Below are 16,225 nucleotides of genomic sequence, written 5' to 3'. Positions count from 1 at the left end.
AGAAGGCAGGTATGGGAGGGAAAAGTACACTTTAATTTTATAAATGAAGAAAAGGAATTTAAGAAAATACATTAAGTTATTAAAAATCATACATGTATAGGCATATCTTTGATATATTATTTTGGTACATTTCTATATTTTTTAGTTCTCAAAATCAAAGAAAAATGAAATAAAGATAGAAGAAGATGAAGAAAAATTTAACAGAGCAGCCAAACAAAAATGAACATTTCGATTAATAAAAACACAACAGCTGATCTCCCTGTGCTATGCGGCTGCTTCCCACTAGTTATCTATTTTACGTTTGGTAGTGTGCTTTGTGACCACCTAGAGGGGTGGGATAGGGAGGGTGGGAGGGAGGGAGACGCAAGAGGGAAGAGATATGGGGACATATGTATACGTATAACGGATTCACTTTGTTTTACAGCAGAAACTAACACACCATTGTAAAGCAATTATACTCCAATAAAGATGTTACAAAAAAACACACACACAACAGCGATGATAGTTGAGGAAAGTTTAACGGAGACAATTACTACTGAGTTATTTGGGATCCTGGGCTTAAGGAGCAGAGTTCTAAAGTCAAATTTGCTTTGTCAGTTTCCTATTTCTATTTATTCTACAATTCAAGTCGCCTCTCACATACAGAATGTTTTTAATCAAGGGTTGCTTGATTAGAACAAAGATTCCCTTTTATTTTAAGAGTGTTTCGTGTTTACCTTTCTTCTAGTTGAGAACTTTGACCTACAAAGTTTTGGCATTCATCTAATATGTTAATATTAGATAAGAGAGAGGACCAAAGTGGTATTTCTGGTACAAAGAAGTCAAGAGAGCCTAGCTACCTCGTGATAGTTTGGTGCCTGTTAAGGCTGTTTGTAATATCCAGCAAGTCCCCAGAAAGACGTAATGACTTGATTAAATGTCTCAAAAGGCTGCATAAATGATGAGAGAGGAGTACATGTTTTTAAAAATCTTCTGTTTTATGTCTCGTTAGATAGATATGTCAAGGACTGCTGAATCAAATATTCACTAAGGGGTTTACCTGTATATGGGCCTGTTTCATCTCCAAAAGCAGAACAGCAAATCCAAATGTCTGACGTCCCACTCAGGTTTCCAACTAGGGAAAGACCCTGCTTCAGCTTGCCCACTCCAACTGCGCTGATCTACCGTGCAGATAGATCATAGTACTGATCCCAGTACCACCTATCCAATAGTCAGTTAGCTCTTATCAGGTAGTCACCCGGCTTTTATCCAGAATTGTGTGTGTGTGTGTGTGTGTGATTGAGAGGGACAGAGAAGGAAGGAAGGAGGGAGGGAATGAAGAGGGAGAAATAGTCACATTTCTGATTGCTGCCAACAGCAATCTTACTTGAGTGTGGCTTGCATGGCAGTCGGAACTCTTGGGAAGTTTAGTCAAGGGAAGCAGACATTTCCAACCACAAGACCCGCTTCATATACCATTTCTTTGCACATGCAGAATGAATCGCTAATCCCTTGATTCTAACTCAGAATAATATTGTTTGGGGGGGGAGGCTGACTCACTTAAGATATACAGCTTCCTTTTATTGAAATAAAGATGGAAGAAAAAGAGTGAAGAACCTAAATTCGATCACAAATTTCGAGTAGTGCGATATGCATGTGGCTTATTCAGGTATGATTCAGAACACGTGTATGAGTGTTGTCAGATCCCTTTATAAAGTTGTTTACAAGAGGGCGCCAATCCTATGCGCTGAGCAACGTGTGCTTTCTCTCTCCCCAAGCACGCGGCTATATCCCTCAAATACTGCAAAACCACCTTTTCTCCAGAGTGCCCACCTGCATAAAATGGCTTTTAGTAAAAAGCCTCTGAAGGCCTTTTATTTCCAGAACCACTGAAACGAGGAAGAATAAATCATCCTGAGACTAAGTCCTCATAGTTACCCTTGCAGAGCCCCAATCACTATCACTTCTAGCTTTAATTTCCTTTAGTTTGCACTGGTGAGAAAATTACCCAAGCAAACTGCCCCTAACCCCATGTCTTCTGATTAGACTAAAGAAAAGTCAGAGCTGTGACTCACTCTCTCCTCCCCCTGGTAACCTGGCAGCAGTGTGTGTGCATGTGTATATGCATGTGTATGCAAGTGTTTGTCTGAGCATACGTGTGCATGTGTATGCAAGTGTGTGTATGTGTGTCTATATGTTTGGATGTGTGTATACATGGATATGTATGCGTATATGTCCATGTGTGGATGTGTGTGGTGTCTTGTGTGTATGCGTTTTTCAGGGGAAAGAGTTGCTGGTGTAGGAGCGTGTGGTTTTCTATTTTTTGAACACTGTGAGAGGCGGGCCTTCTTTGTAGAAGCTGGTTACGGCTGTCCTTCCCATCACTGCAGAGGCCTGCTGGGCAGGACCTCTTCTACCTCACCGTGCTTGCTGAGGGGCTCTAGCTAAGCGGGAGTGGCTTGCGCACTGGTAAAGGAGCACTGCGTAAGGCTAAATGCCCCAGAAATTAGACGTATAATGCTTCACCGTTTACTAAAATGCTTCCATGTGGGTTATTTAATAAAGATTTGCCATAGAAATATGCTCTTTCCACACTCTTCCTCGCTCATCGCTTGCATTTACTTACGTAGCAGTGTTTTGGAAGACCTTAAGAACAGATACAAAACCAAGAGCTAAAGAGAGCCCATCCGTTTGTCCCCAAATCAGGTTTTCTATTGGCAGAGCCATCAACCAAGCAATAGCCTGCTTAGTGTGGTGCCTTCCAAAGGAGTGAACATCCCTCAAACTGTTTTTGACACGGAGCTGGGAGGAGGCCTTGTCCTAAGTCTCACTTGAGGGCTCAGACTGGAGCCCAGTACCTCTGCCTTGTCAACCACCCACAGCTCTCCCACCCGCAACGGATAGACAGAGACTAGTATTTATGGCATAACTACTATGCTTCAATTGTCTTATATCAATATTTATTTCACTTACTTCTCACACTAGCCCATAAGGGTAGCTCTCACAATCCTGCTTTTATAGATAGTCAAGGATTTTTTATAACTTACTCGAGGACACAGGGCAGTAAGTGTTAGAGCTAATATTTGAACCTCAGTCTTCCAGAATCAAATCCATGTTTCCTACACCACACTGTATTTTAATCGAAAAGGAAAATAGAATAGCTTTTTCCCCTATATGTCATGGTGTCAGAAAGAATTTGCAACTTTTTTGAGTGATCCTTCTACCTACAGACCAAAAATTATTTCTCGCTCTTATCTAAAATATGACTCTTTTCTATTCCTCTAAAATTAGGAGAAATAAAGCCCATCACCCTATTAACTTCCTTTTCATAGGATTGTATGGACTATATCTGAAAATGGAAGGTATCTAAACAAAGAATAAAAGAACATGTTTAAGGGCACAGTCCTTGAAACTAAAGGAAAATAAATGGGAGGTGATGATACACATGTGGTCAACCAGCCAGGGCTTGCTGTGAGGGCAGTAGTGAGATGTCTAAAAGCTACCCATGCTCCGTGCCTCCCTCCGTCAAGGACAATGTTCATTTTCTCCCAGCCCTCTAAGCAAAATACTTTATTACATGGTCTTTCTAGCATTAACCATTGCCAGGGGTCCAAAAACAGTAAATGGATCAATGGCTTGATGCTATTAAGCAGCTCCTATGAAGAAAAGAAAGAACCTGCAGTTTCCTTGGCAATAAGACATCAATACTAGGCATCCTCCAGGAAGGCCTCCCAAGCAGAGTGCCTACACACATTCCTGATCAATAAAGCATTAAACAAGGAAGAGTGTACCAGCGTGGCAAACAATGAACAGTGCTGAGTCATCTATAGCCCCTCAAAATGAACCAAACTTCAGACCATGTGAAACGGAAGTTTTAATCATCTTAAGCATATCTTGACACATCCTCATGCGTGACTTACTGGTAAGCTCTGCCCTTTGGTCAGGGCTGGACTCACAGTACGTACTCAGGCAGTACCTACCTTGACAACACTGAATAACAGTAGTAGTAACAATAATGCAGTAATAATAATAATTTCTAAACGCCGTGTGTTTATTAACTTGTTTCATCCTCGCAACAACCCTATCACATAGGTACTATCATTATCTCCATTGTAAAGAAAGAAATGGAGAGGTCACCAAGATGGTGATATAGCAGCCTCCTGAATTTTCCTCCTCTCATAAATATACAGAATATACAGCTACATATGGATCAATTCCCTCTGAGAAAAATCCAGAAACTTGTTGAGTGACTCCTACACATCAGGCAGCCGAGAAAGCACCCATACTGAAACAGGTAGGAATGGCTGAGACGTACACCATGGTGCTTTACAACTGGGAGTGAATTCTCAACTCCCAGCTTCTCCAAGAGGAGTGAAGAGTTTGGACATCACATTTCGCACCCCAGCTTTTAAGGCTGCTACTCAGGGTATGGCCCCCAAATGACATACCTCTGAGAACCAATGGTACTTGTGTTCATGAATCCCACAGGACTATAGCAAACAAAGAAGCAGTTTTTAAATGATGTACGAATCCTCCCTGTGGCTATATGCCTGGGCTCAGTGCAAAGGGAACAGGAAAAGGCACCCATCTCCCAGTTTCTTTCAGGAAGGGGTTTGACTGCCTAGTTTCCCAGCTGCTGCCTGAGGGTTCAGCCTCTGATCAGCCTGCATCTAGGTGCTACTACCGTCCTCCCCAGAGCTCAAGAGAGCCAGTGGGCACCTTCCTTACGTTCTCCCTCTGGCTTTCTCCAACAGTAAAACCAAGTCTCCAACTTCTTCCTGGAAGGAGCTTGTTCACACATTTGGTGTACCAACTTTTGTGGCCAGCACCCGAAGAAGAATCCCTCAAATTACCTAGCTCTGATAGCCAACAGGGCTCAGCATTCACGAGTCTCACAGGGCCATATTAAACAAAAAGAAGAACTTTTCTGCAGCTATTCCTACCAGGCTTAGCATAGAGGGAGCCAGCAAAACACCTCTCTCCCACTTTCTCCCTGGAAAAGACTTGACTTCATACTTTCCAAGCTTCTGTCTGAGGGTCTGGCATTTAATCAGTCTGCATGGGGAGCTGACTAGGATCCTCCTGGGAGCCCGGTAGAGCCGGTAGTCACATCTCCCACTGTCTCCCCCACCACAAACCAATAGAAAAAGCAAGTCTCCAGATTCTCCCTTAGAATGAGCTTGTCCACACACTTAACAACCCAACTGTTATGACTGCCACCCCAGGGACTGGCTCTCAATTCACCTAGCTCTGGGACCCAAGAGGGTTCTGCATTTCTGAGTCCCTTGAGACCACACAAAACAAAAAGGCAGTTCTATTTGAGCTACAAGAACTCCCAGAGATGATTCCCTTTTACTCAGCACAGTGAGTAAGCAAAAAACACCCAGCTTCTGATTTTACCCTAGTAGGGGCTATACTGCATACCCAAAGTGCTGATTTCCTACCTGCTGCCTGAAATTCCAATGTTCAATTAGCCTGCATCAGGGAGCTCAAGGGGCTAGCAATTAGTAGTCCTCTGGTCACCTAAACAAGAATATGAGCATTTCCAACATCTTTGGTACACTGAAGGTTTTGTTACACCCTCAAATACTGAGAGCCACTAAGAAAAGAAATGGCAGCATGGACATAAACAAATGTGTGAAAGGCAATCAGGAGCTCAGGCCAGGCTGACTGATGAGGCTAATTTCCTATATGAGGCCAATCTGTCAAGACAAAACAAGTGACTGTTTTATCTAATGTGCAGAACTCAACAGGGAGAGTCAAAGAAAATGAAGAAACAGGGGAATATGTTCCAAACACAAGAACAAGAGAAATCTCTAGAAATCAACTGTAATGAAAAGGAGATAAGTTATTTACCCAACAAAGAATTCAAAATAATGGTCATAAAGATGCTCACCAAGGTCAGGAGAGCAATGCATGAAAAAAGAGAATTTCAACAAAGAGAAAATATTAAAAAGTACCAAACATAAATCACAGAGTCGAAGAATACAATAACTGAAGTGAAAACTTTAATATAGGACCTCAAGAGCAGACTAGATCAACCAGAAAAACAGCATCAGCAAAATCAAAGACAGGGCAGTAGAATGCATCCAATCAGAGGAGCAAACAGAAACAGAGTGAAGATAGCTTAAAGGACAATGTGACACCATCAAGGAAACCAATATATACATTACAGAGGTCCCAGAAGGAGGAGAGAGAGAGGAAGAGGCAGAAATATTATTCAAATAAATAATGGCTGAAAACTTTCCTAACCTGGGGAAAGAAACAGACATCCAAAAGTAGGAATCCCAAAAAGCGCAATATAAAAAGAATCCAAGACCCACAGTGAGACACATTATAATTAAATTGTCAAAAGTTAAAGACAAAGGAGACTGTGAAAGCAGCAAGAGAAAAGTAGCTTGTCGTGTACAAGGGAACTTCCATAAGACTTTCAGAAGGTCTTTATAGCAGAAACTTTGCAGGCAAGAAAGGGAGTGGGATGGTCTATTCAAAGAAATAAAACAACAACAACAACAAAACAAAAAAACAACCTTGCCAACCAAGAATACTCTAGCCAGCAAAGTTGTCTTCTACAACTGAAGAGACGATAGTTTCCCAGACAAACATAAGTTAAAGTAGTTCACCACGACAAGACCAGCCTTATAAGAAATGTTAATGGGAGTTCTTAAAGCTGAAACAAAAGGATGCTAATTAGTAAGATGAAAACATGTGAAAGTATAAATCTCACTGGTGAAGGTAAACATACGGTTAAATTCAGAATATTCTGAAGTTGTTATGGTGGGGATGGTAGATCACTTATAACTCTACTATAAAGGTTAAAAAAGTATTAAAAAATAACTAAAACAACATTATTTGTTAGTGGATATGCAATATAAACGTGACATCAAATACAAAAACCCTAGGGGGAAGTATAAAAATGTAGAACTTCTGTATGCATCCAAAGTTAAGTTGTTACCAGCTTAAAATAAAATGTTATGTCTTATGTAAGGCTTATGCTAACTACAAAATAAAAACCTATAGTAGATAAAGAGAAAGGAATCAAAGCATACCACACTATAGAAAATAATCAAATCACAAAGGAGGAGAGCGAGAGAGGAAGAAGGGAACTGCAAAACAGCCAGAAAACAAAAAATGACAATAGTAAGTCCATATGTATCAATAATTAATTTAAATGTAAATGGACTAAATCAATCAAAAGGTAGAGTGGGTAGATATATATATATATGTATCTATCTATATATTTATATACCTATGTATATTAATCTATATATCTCTATAAATATTTATATATCTATATATATAAATAAGACCTGGCTATATGCTGCTGATAATAAGAGACTCACTTTAGCTTTAAGTACATACACAGACTGAAAGAGAAGGGATGGAAAAAGATATTCCATGCAAATGGAAACCAAAAAAAAAAAAAAACAAGCATAGAACTACTTATATCACACAGAATAGACTTTAGGCCAAAAATGTAACATGGAAAAGAGAAGGTCATTATACAATGATAAAGGGGTCAATTAATCATAAGGATATAATAATTCCAGATATTTAGAGCACTCAATATTAGAGCAGCTAAATATGTAAAGCAAAGATTAACAGATCTGAAGGAAGAAATAGACAGCAATACAATAATTTTAGGGAGCCTCAAAGTCCCACTTCAACAATGGGTAGATAATCCAGAGGAAAATACAATAAGGAAATGTTGGAATTAAATGACACATTAGACCAGAGAGACTTAACAAGCATAAAAGAACATTCCGTCAGCAGCAGAATGCACACTGTTTTCAAGTACACATGGAACATTCTCCAGGACAGATCAATTGTTAAGCCAAAAACCAAGTCTTAACTAATTTAAGAAGATGGAAATCATATCAAGTGTATTTCTGACCACAATAGTATGAAAGTAGAAATCAATTAAAAGAGGAAAAATGGAAAATTCACAAATATATGAAGATTAAACAACAAGTTTCTGAACAACCAATGGATCAAAGAAATCAAAAGGTAAATAAAAGAAAAACTTGACACAAATGAAAGTGGAAATACAACATGCCAAAACCTATGAGATGAAGCAAAAGCAGTTCTAAGAGGGAAGTTTACAGCAAAAAATACCTACATTAAGAAACAAGAATTTGCCTGTGAAGCTACATGTAAAAGAATGAAATTAGAACACTCCCTAACACCATGCACAAAAATAAACTCAAAATGGATTAAAGACCTGAATTTAAGGCCAGGCATTATAAAACTCATAGAGGAAAACATAGGTAGAACACTCTTTGACATAAATCACAGCAAGATCTTTTTTGACCCACTTTCTAGAGTACTGAAAATAAAAACAAAAATAAACAAATGGGACCTAATGAAACTTAAAAGCTTTTGCACAGCAAAGGAAACCATAAACAAGATGAAAAGACAACCTGCAGAATGGGAGAAAATATTTACAAACAAAGCAACTGACAAACGATTAATCTCCAAAATATACAAGCAGCTCATGCAGCTCAATATCAAAAAAAAAGAAAAAATAACCCAATCAAAAATGGGCAGAAGACCTAAATACACATTTCTCCAAAGAAGACATACAGATGGCCAAGAGGCACATGAAAATATGCTCAACATCACTAATTATTAGAGAAATGCAAATCAAAACTACAGTGAGGTATCACCTTACACCACTGAGAATGGCCATCATCAAAAAATCTACAAATAATAAATGCTGGAGAGAGTGTGGAGAAAAGGGAACCTTCATGCACTGTTGGTGGGAGTGTAAATTGATACAGCCACTATGGAGAACAGTATGGAGGTTCTTTAAAAAACTAAAAATAGAACTAGCATATGACCCAGCAATCCCACTATGAGGCATATACCCAGAGAAAGCCATAATTCAAAAAGATACATGCCCCCAATATTCATAGCAGCACTATTTACAATAGCCAGGACATGGAAGCAACCTAAATGTCCATCAATAGAGCAATGGATAAAACAGATGTGCTACATATATACAATGGAATATTACTCAGCCATATAAAGGAACCAATTGGGTCATCCACATTAGAGATGTGGATGGACCTAGAGTCTATCATACAGAGTGAAGTAAGTCAGAGAGAGAAAAACAAATATCATATATTAATGCATATATGTGGAATCTAGAAAAATGGTATAGATAAGCCTATTTGCAAAGCAGAAATAGACAAAGATGTAGAGAACAAATGTATCGATACCAAGGGGGAAGGGGGGAAGGAATTGGGAGATTGGGACTGACACGTATACACTATTGATACTATGTATAAAATAACTAATGAGAACATACTGTATAGCACAGGGAACTCTACTTAATGCACTGTGGTGACCTGAATGGGAAGGAAGTACAAAAGAGAGGTGATATATGTATATGTGTATATGTATGGCTAATTCATGTTGCTGTACAGTAGAAACTAACACAACATTGTAAAGCAACTGTACTCCAATAAAAAGTGATTAAAAAAAAACAAGCAAGGTCTAAAATAAACAACCTCACTTCACATTCAAGGAACTAGAAAAAAAGACAAATTAGCCCAAAATTAGTAGAAGGAAGGAAATGACAAAGATCAGAGTGGAAATAGGTGAAATAGAGACTAGAAAAACAATAGACAATATCAATTAAACCAAGAGTTGATTTTTAAAAAATATATACAACATTGATAAATCTTTAGGCTAAGAAGAAAAAGAGAGAAGACTCAAATAAATAAAATCATAAATGAAAGAGGTGACATTACAAGTGATAACAAAGAAATATTAAGAATCATAAGAAACAACTATGAAAAATTACATGGCAACAATTGGATATTCTAGAAGAAATATTTCTAAAATCCTAGAAACATACTATCTACCAAGACTGAATCACGAATAGAAAATTTGAACACACTAATTACCAGTAAGGAGACTGAATCTGTAATTAAAATCTGTAATTAAAAAAAAAAACTTCCCAACAAAGAAAAGTCCAAGACCAGATGGCTTCACCGGTGGATTCTACCAAACATATAAAGAAGAATTAATACCAATCCTTCTCAAACTCTTTCAAAAAATAGAAGAGAAAGGAACACTTCCAAACTCATTTTAGGATGCCAGCATTATCCTGATACCAAAGCCAGTAAAGGACACTACAAGAAAAGAAAAATTACAGGCAATATCCCTGATGAACATAAATGCAAAAATCCCCAATAAAATATTAGCAAAATGAATTCGACAATACATAAAAATAATCATACACTGTGATCAAGTGACATTTATTCCTGGGATGCAAAGCTGGTTCAACATATGAAAATCAATCAATGCGATACACCACATTAACAAAATGAAGGATAAAAATCATATAATCATCTCAACAGATGAAGAAAAAGTATTTGACATAATTCAACATCCTTTCATGATAAAACTCTCAACAAAAAAGAAGGTATAGAATATAACTAAACAAAATAAAGATCATATATGACAAGCACAGAGCTAACATGACACTCAACAGTGAAAAGCTGAAAGCTTTTTCTATAAGATGAGGAGCAAGACAAGAATGACTACTCTCACTGATTCTGTTCAACATAGTACTGGAAATCCTAGCCAGAGCAATCAGGCAAGAAAAAGAAATAAAAGGTATCAAACTCAAAAAGGAAAAAATACAATTGTCTCTGTTTACATGGCATGCTATTATATATTAAAAAAAAACCCTAAAGAGTACACCAAAAAACTGTTTCAACTAATAAACAATTCAGTAAAGCTTCAGGATAAAAAATAAAAATACAAAAATTACTATAGACTAATGATGAACTATCAGAAGGAGAATTAAGAAGATAATCCCATTTACATTAGCATCAAAAAGAATAAACTAGGAATTAATTTAACCAAGGAAGTGAAAGATCTGTACACTGAAAACTATAATACAGTCATCCCTTGGTGTCCACAGGGGATTTGTTCTAAGACCCTCAAAGATATCAAAATTTGCAGAGTCCTTTGCAAAATTTTGAAGTCCCTTATATAAATTGGCATAGTCAGTCAGCCCTCCATATCCATAGGTTCTACATCCATGGATTCAATGAACCCTGGATCAGATTCAGAATCTGTGGCTATAGAAGGACAGCTACACATATTGGTGAAAGAAATTGAAGACACAGATAAATAGAAAGATATTCTGTGTTCATAGACTGGAAGAATATCATTAAAATATCCATACTATCCAACGTGAGCTACAGGTTCAATGCAATCCCTATAAAAATCCCAATGGCACTTTTCACAGGAATAGGAGGAATAATCCTAAAATTTGTATGGAACTACAAATGACCGTGAATAGCCAAAGCAGTCTTAAGAAACAAGTCTGATGTGTCATGCTTCCTGATCTCAAAGTATGTTACAAAACTACAATTTGGTGTTGGCATAAAAACAGACACATAAATCAATAAAGCAGAATAGTTACCCCCAAGACAAAAAGGGACCCTATGGAATGGGAGAACATAGTTGCAAACCACATATCTGATAAGGGGTTAATATCCAAAATATACAAGGAGCTCATATCACTCAATAGAAAAAAAAAAACAAAAACCTAATAAACCAATTTAAAACTGGGCAAAGGACTGGAATAACATTTTCCAAAGAAGACACACAAATGGCCAAGAGGTACATGAAAAGGTGCTCAACATCACTAATCATCAGGGAAATGCGAATTAAAACCACAATGAAATATCACCTCACACCTGTTAGGATGGCTATTATGAAAATGGTAGGAGATAACAAACAACTGTGAGGATATAGATAAAAGGGAACACTTGTACACAGTTGGTGGGAATATAATCTGGTACAGCCACTTTGGAAGACAGAGTTTCCTCAAGAAATAAAAACTAGAACTAACATATGATCTAGCACTCCCACTTCTGGTATATATCCAAAGGATATGAAATCATTTTCAGGAAGAGAATAATGCTCCCATGTTCACTGCAGCATTATTCACAGTAGCCAAAGTATAGAAACAACCTAAGTGCCCATCAGTGGCTGATTAGAAAAAGTGTGATACACACATACCCAATAGTATATTATTCTGCCTTAAAAAAGACAGAAATCTTGCCATTTGTGACAACATGAAGAAACCCGAAGGGTATCATGCTATTTGAAATAAGCCAGACACAGGAAGACAAATAGTGTATCATCTCACTTATATGTGGAATCTAAAACAGGCAAAGTCATAGAAGCAGAGAGTAGAATAGTGATTACCAAGGCTGGGCGGGTAGGGGAAATGGGGAGAGGTTAGTAAAAGGATACAGACTTTCAGTTATAAGATGAATATACTTTGAAGATATATAACATGGTCACTATGATTGACAATACTGTATTTATTGTTTAATTGAAATTTGGTAAGAGAATAGAACTCGTGTTCTCACCCCCCCCCAAAAAAAGATCACATCATCAATTGTACACTTAAAATACATTATAATTTTGTCTATTATACCTCAGTGAAGCTGGTAAAAAGAAATAAATGGAGGCACAGAGACATTAAGGAACTTGCCTAATGTCACACAGATGGTAAATACTAGAACCAGAAGTTGGAATTTCAAGTCTGCTTTTGCAAACGTTCTACTTCATTATCTCAGAAAAGAAAGTGGGGTTTCTTTCTAGGGGCAAGGAGGAAGCTTAAGCCAGTGCTTCTGAATCAATTGGCTACAGAATTTGGGTGGAAGTAAGAGGTGTGGGACACCACTTCATGCAAGGATCTGCCAAGGGTGTATGTCAACCATGTTTTTTAGATAGACTGAATAATCTCACATACCTATGCACCTGTATTTTAAAGTATATATAGATGCCGTTTACTAAAATGCTAATTCATTGCATTAAAGTCATGTTTTAGTCTACAAATCTCTTGAGAGCAAAGATTATGTTTATCCAGCATCATGCCTATCACACAATATGCACTTAATACAAATGTGTCAAATAGAAATCTGATGGCTATGCCATTCTTAACAATAGGGGGTTACAAAAATAAAATTACAATTTTCAAGGAAATCAATTTTTTTTTTAATTTTAAAAAGAGGTTCTCGTAACTCAAAAGTTTGGAAACAACTGACTAAGAATCTAACTTTTTCTGTGGGTTGAATCTTTCTCAACCATATATAGCAAAACAGATGACACTGGGTGTATCTACTGAAATACGGTCCCAGAACTCCATATGAAATAGAAGTGGAACTGCTCTTCACATCCTTGCAAGATAGAAATTGCCTTTCCTCTTTGTATAAACACCAGTGAGCTCATGATAAAATGTTAGAGACCCAGTGAGCATTAGAAAATTTTAATTGGATGCTGACCTTGGCTTTGCTGCTCAGGTACAGCCCAGACATCTGTCTCTGTGTTAGAGCTCCCTTCTATGAAAAATGGAGATGCTAATCCAGACCTTGATAGAATTTTAAGTTATTTTTATGAAGCAAAGATTTACATAATGAGCCATGAGTGTTCTGTGCACTTTTGGAATAAAACATGACTTTCTAGGTATATATAACCAAACAATCTCAGTCCCCAATATGTCAAGTTGGAACAGACCCTAATGCAGGCTCCTCAGTCTAACACTAATAGAGATTTTCCCCCTGCCTATTTCTATCTATTTTCTTCCTAAGTGCAGTTATTTCAGGAGGAAATGACATCAGCATGAACTTGACATTGTCCTATTGAGTCAGCAAAGTGCTTGGGGAGAAAACCACGTAAGACATTATCAGTAAATATGTGAAAGAGGAAACATTTCAAGACTCTCCTTGTCAAGCACTAAGTCATTACTTGAGTCAGAATTAGTTAAAACACTGCAATGTCTCCATCTAATATGCATTTGGTCACCTTCAGCTCAGGGGCCAGATGCTCTGATACTCAGCACAGAAGCAGAGAGAAACGCTGGAGCGCTTTGAATTAACATTGAATTGGGGCTGTCTGTCACTGGAAAGGGCCTCCTTAAACAAGGAATTTGAACATAAACCTTATTTTAGAGTCCCCTCAGTTTTTAGGCAAAACAGAGGAAATGAAATAGAAGTCAACTGATTTATTCCCTAAGGGTTTTTTATTTGTCTTAATTTAAAAATTACTACCACACCAAGAGAAACACTAAGATATGTAATATATCCTTACCACTAATAATATTTAGTATTTGGGGGGTTGAGGATTTTAATATCTCTAAAGGAAGGTGCTTATAAATCAATCAATCATGATATCACTAAGCAGGGTGCATTATTTTCTTTCATCTTTAATGTTATGCTTATTTCAAAGAAGCCCAGATGAATTTATGATGAGAATTTATAGTCACCGACTATTTTTTTTCAGCTGGTGTTACTTCATTCTTTTTCCTAATAGAAGAATACTTACTTTCAGATTTTCATTTTAAATTAAGAGAAAGTCATTGCGGTAATGTCGCCTGTAATACACATATAAGAAACAAACAGATTTAGTATTAAGTGAGTAATTTTGGAGTTCTAAAAGTGAAGTAAAATGTCAAAGGACCTTAACTCATCCAGTGCCGCTAAGGGTGGCATGAATACCCTCCTAAGGCAGAGAGAATCTCCTGCCAAGAGGTCAAATTGCTGTTTCTAAAGATGTAAGTAATAATACTGTCCTATAAGAGTTCCTTCTGGATCCTTCTAAGATACTTACAGTTCACAGATCCCAAATAGCTTCTCTTAGATGAGTAAACTGTATCAAAATGCCAGCTACACTGTTTGGTACTTTCCTTCCTCAATGGTATACTGGGAGGATGTTAATGTGTATGGAGGATGTAAATCAGGGCACAATTTAATACATGAGTCTGTAGTTCAAATACTTTTAAATGCCTTGTTCTTGGAAAATAGCTACTTTACCTGGAAAGATTTGACTTAACATATATCAGGGCTTATTGGGACAAGTCCGTTTACTCTGTCCCTCTCTTGGTAATTATGGTAGCTGAAACAGAGAGAGGGAGGGAGAGAGACAAGCTTCTTTCAGGGGGACTAGAACACATAAACTCTGGACTTGTAAACAGCAGTCATTTCTACCATTAAGACTGGGAAGCTGATAGGGTGACCTATGCTTAGAGAATTGTAACAGATCTGTAGAGAAAAGCAATACTGAGCATAATGGTTCAAGGACTTCCTTGTTTCCTACAATGGGCTAGGCAGTGAGTCTCTTCATGATGCCCAGCTGGGATGCCCAATGTCCTTCCAGAAAATTTCCTTTTTCAGATTATGTTAATTTGGCTTAAATTTCCTGCAGTCAAGAGGGTCTTAATGAATCATTCTCATCAGACTTGGAAGCAGTGAGAGACACAAGGAAAGTATTGATATCTTGCTCGGAAATACACCTATGACTGGAGTAGATTCCTTTCTCTCCTACTGTCTACTACCACTGGGTCGTCCTTGTTAGTATAAAGAAAAAAACCTGCCTTGTTATTGTTATTAACATTTTCCCACTATGTTAAATATTCTGTTATTATAATTCTTTATCACAAAGCACTTTGAAACTTTACTCAAAGAGCTTCAGCTTTATTTGCCATTAAATAAAATGTGTAAAACCTGTTATTATTTTAGTGTACGTGGATATTAAAAGGATGGAATCCAATGTTAGGTCTGAACCTTGGATAGAACTAAAAAAATATCTCAAATTTCTTGCAGGTAATCCTCAATCCAGGAAAACACCAAGATGTAACTGGGGCACAAACCTCTTCATTCCTAACTTATCTTTCTCACTCACCCTGCCTCCCCATTTATCATACCAATCACCAAAACCCAGCTCTCCAACCTCTGGGTGTATTATCCTCTTCTACTACTCATCTGACTTTTGAAAGAGGCATGTAGAAGAGTGAATGAAGAAGGGGTCAACTGAAGGACCAGTCAAATAACCTCTGGCGGGTGGGCTGACACTGTTACAGTCACATCATTCTTGCGTAAAAACACTTCACCTTGCTAAGTAAGGTTGGTTTACAGGAGATATTTAAGATAAGGCAGAATAAAAACCTGAAGGGGTGGCGGCTCAGAAATCTCCTCAGTATGATGTGACAGAAGTTTCTGAAGTCAAGAAGGAAATATGGTAAATAAAAAGCAAGAGGAAATTAGTTTAAAGACCATGACTATGAAAGCTGCAAATGATATCAAACACCCCACTTCAGTCACCACTGAACATCCAGCCACAGGAAGCAAGGAGAAAAGGAAACAAAGGTCATTACCTTGCATCACATTCGGTGCAATGACAATTGGGTGAAAAAAATATATACTTCCCCTTTTTC

The sequence above is a fragment of the Tursiops truncatus genome, chromosome 18 (assembly GCF_011762595.2).
Source record: "Tursiops truncatus isolate mTurTru1 chromosome 18, mTurTru1.mat.Y, whole genome shotgun sequence".
NCBI classification, from domain to species: Eukaryota; Metazoa; Chordata; class Mammalia; order Artiodactyla; family Delphinidae; genus Tursiops; species Tursiops truncatus.
Note: the sequence above shows the minus strand (reverse complement) of the source record.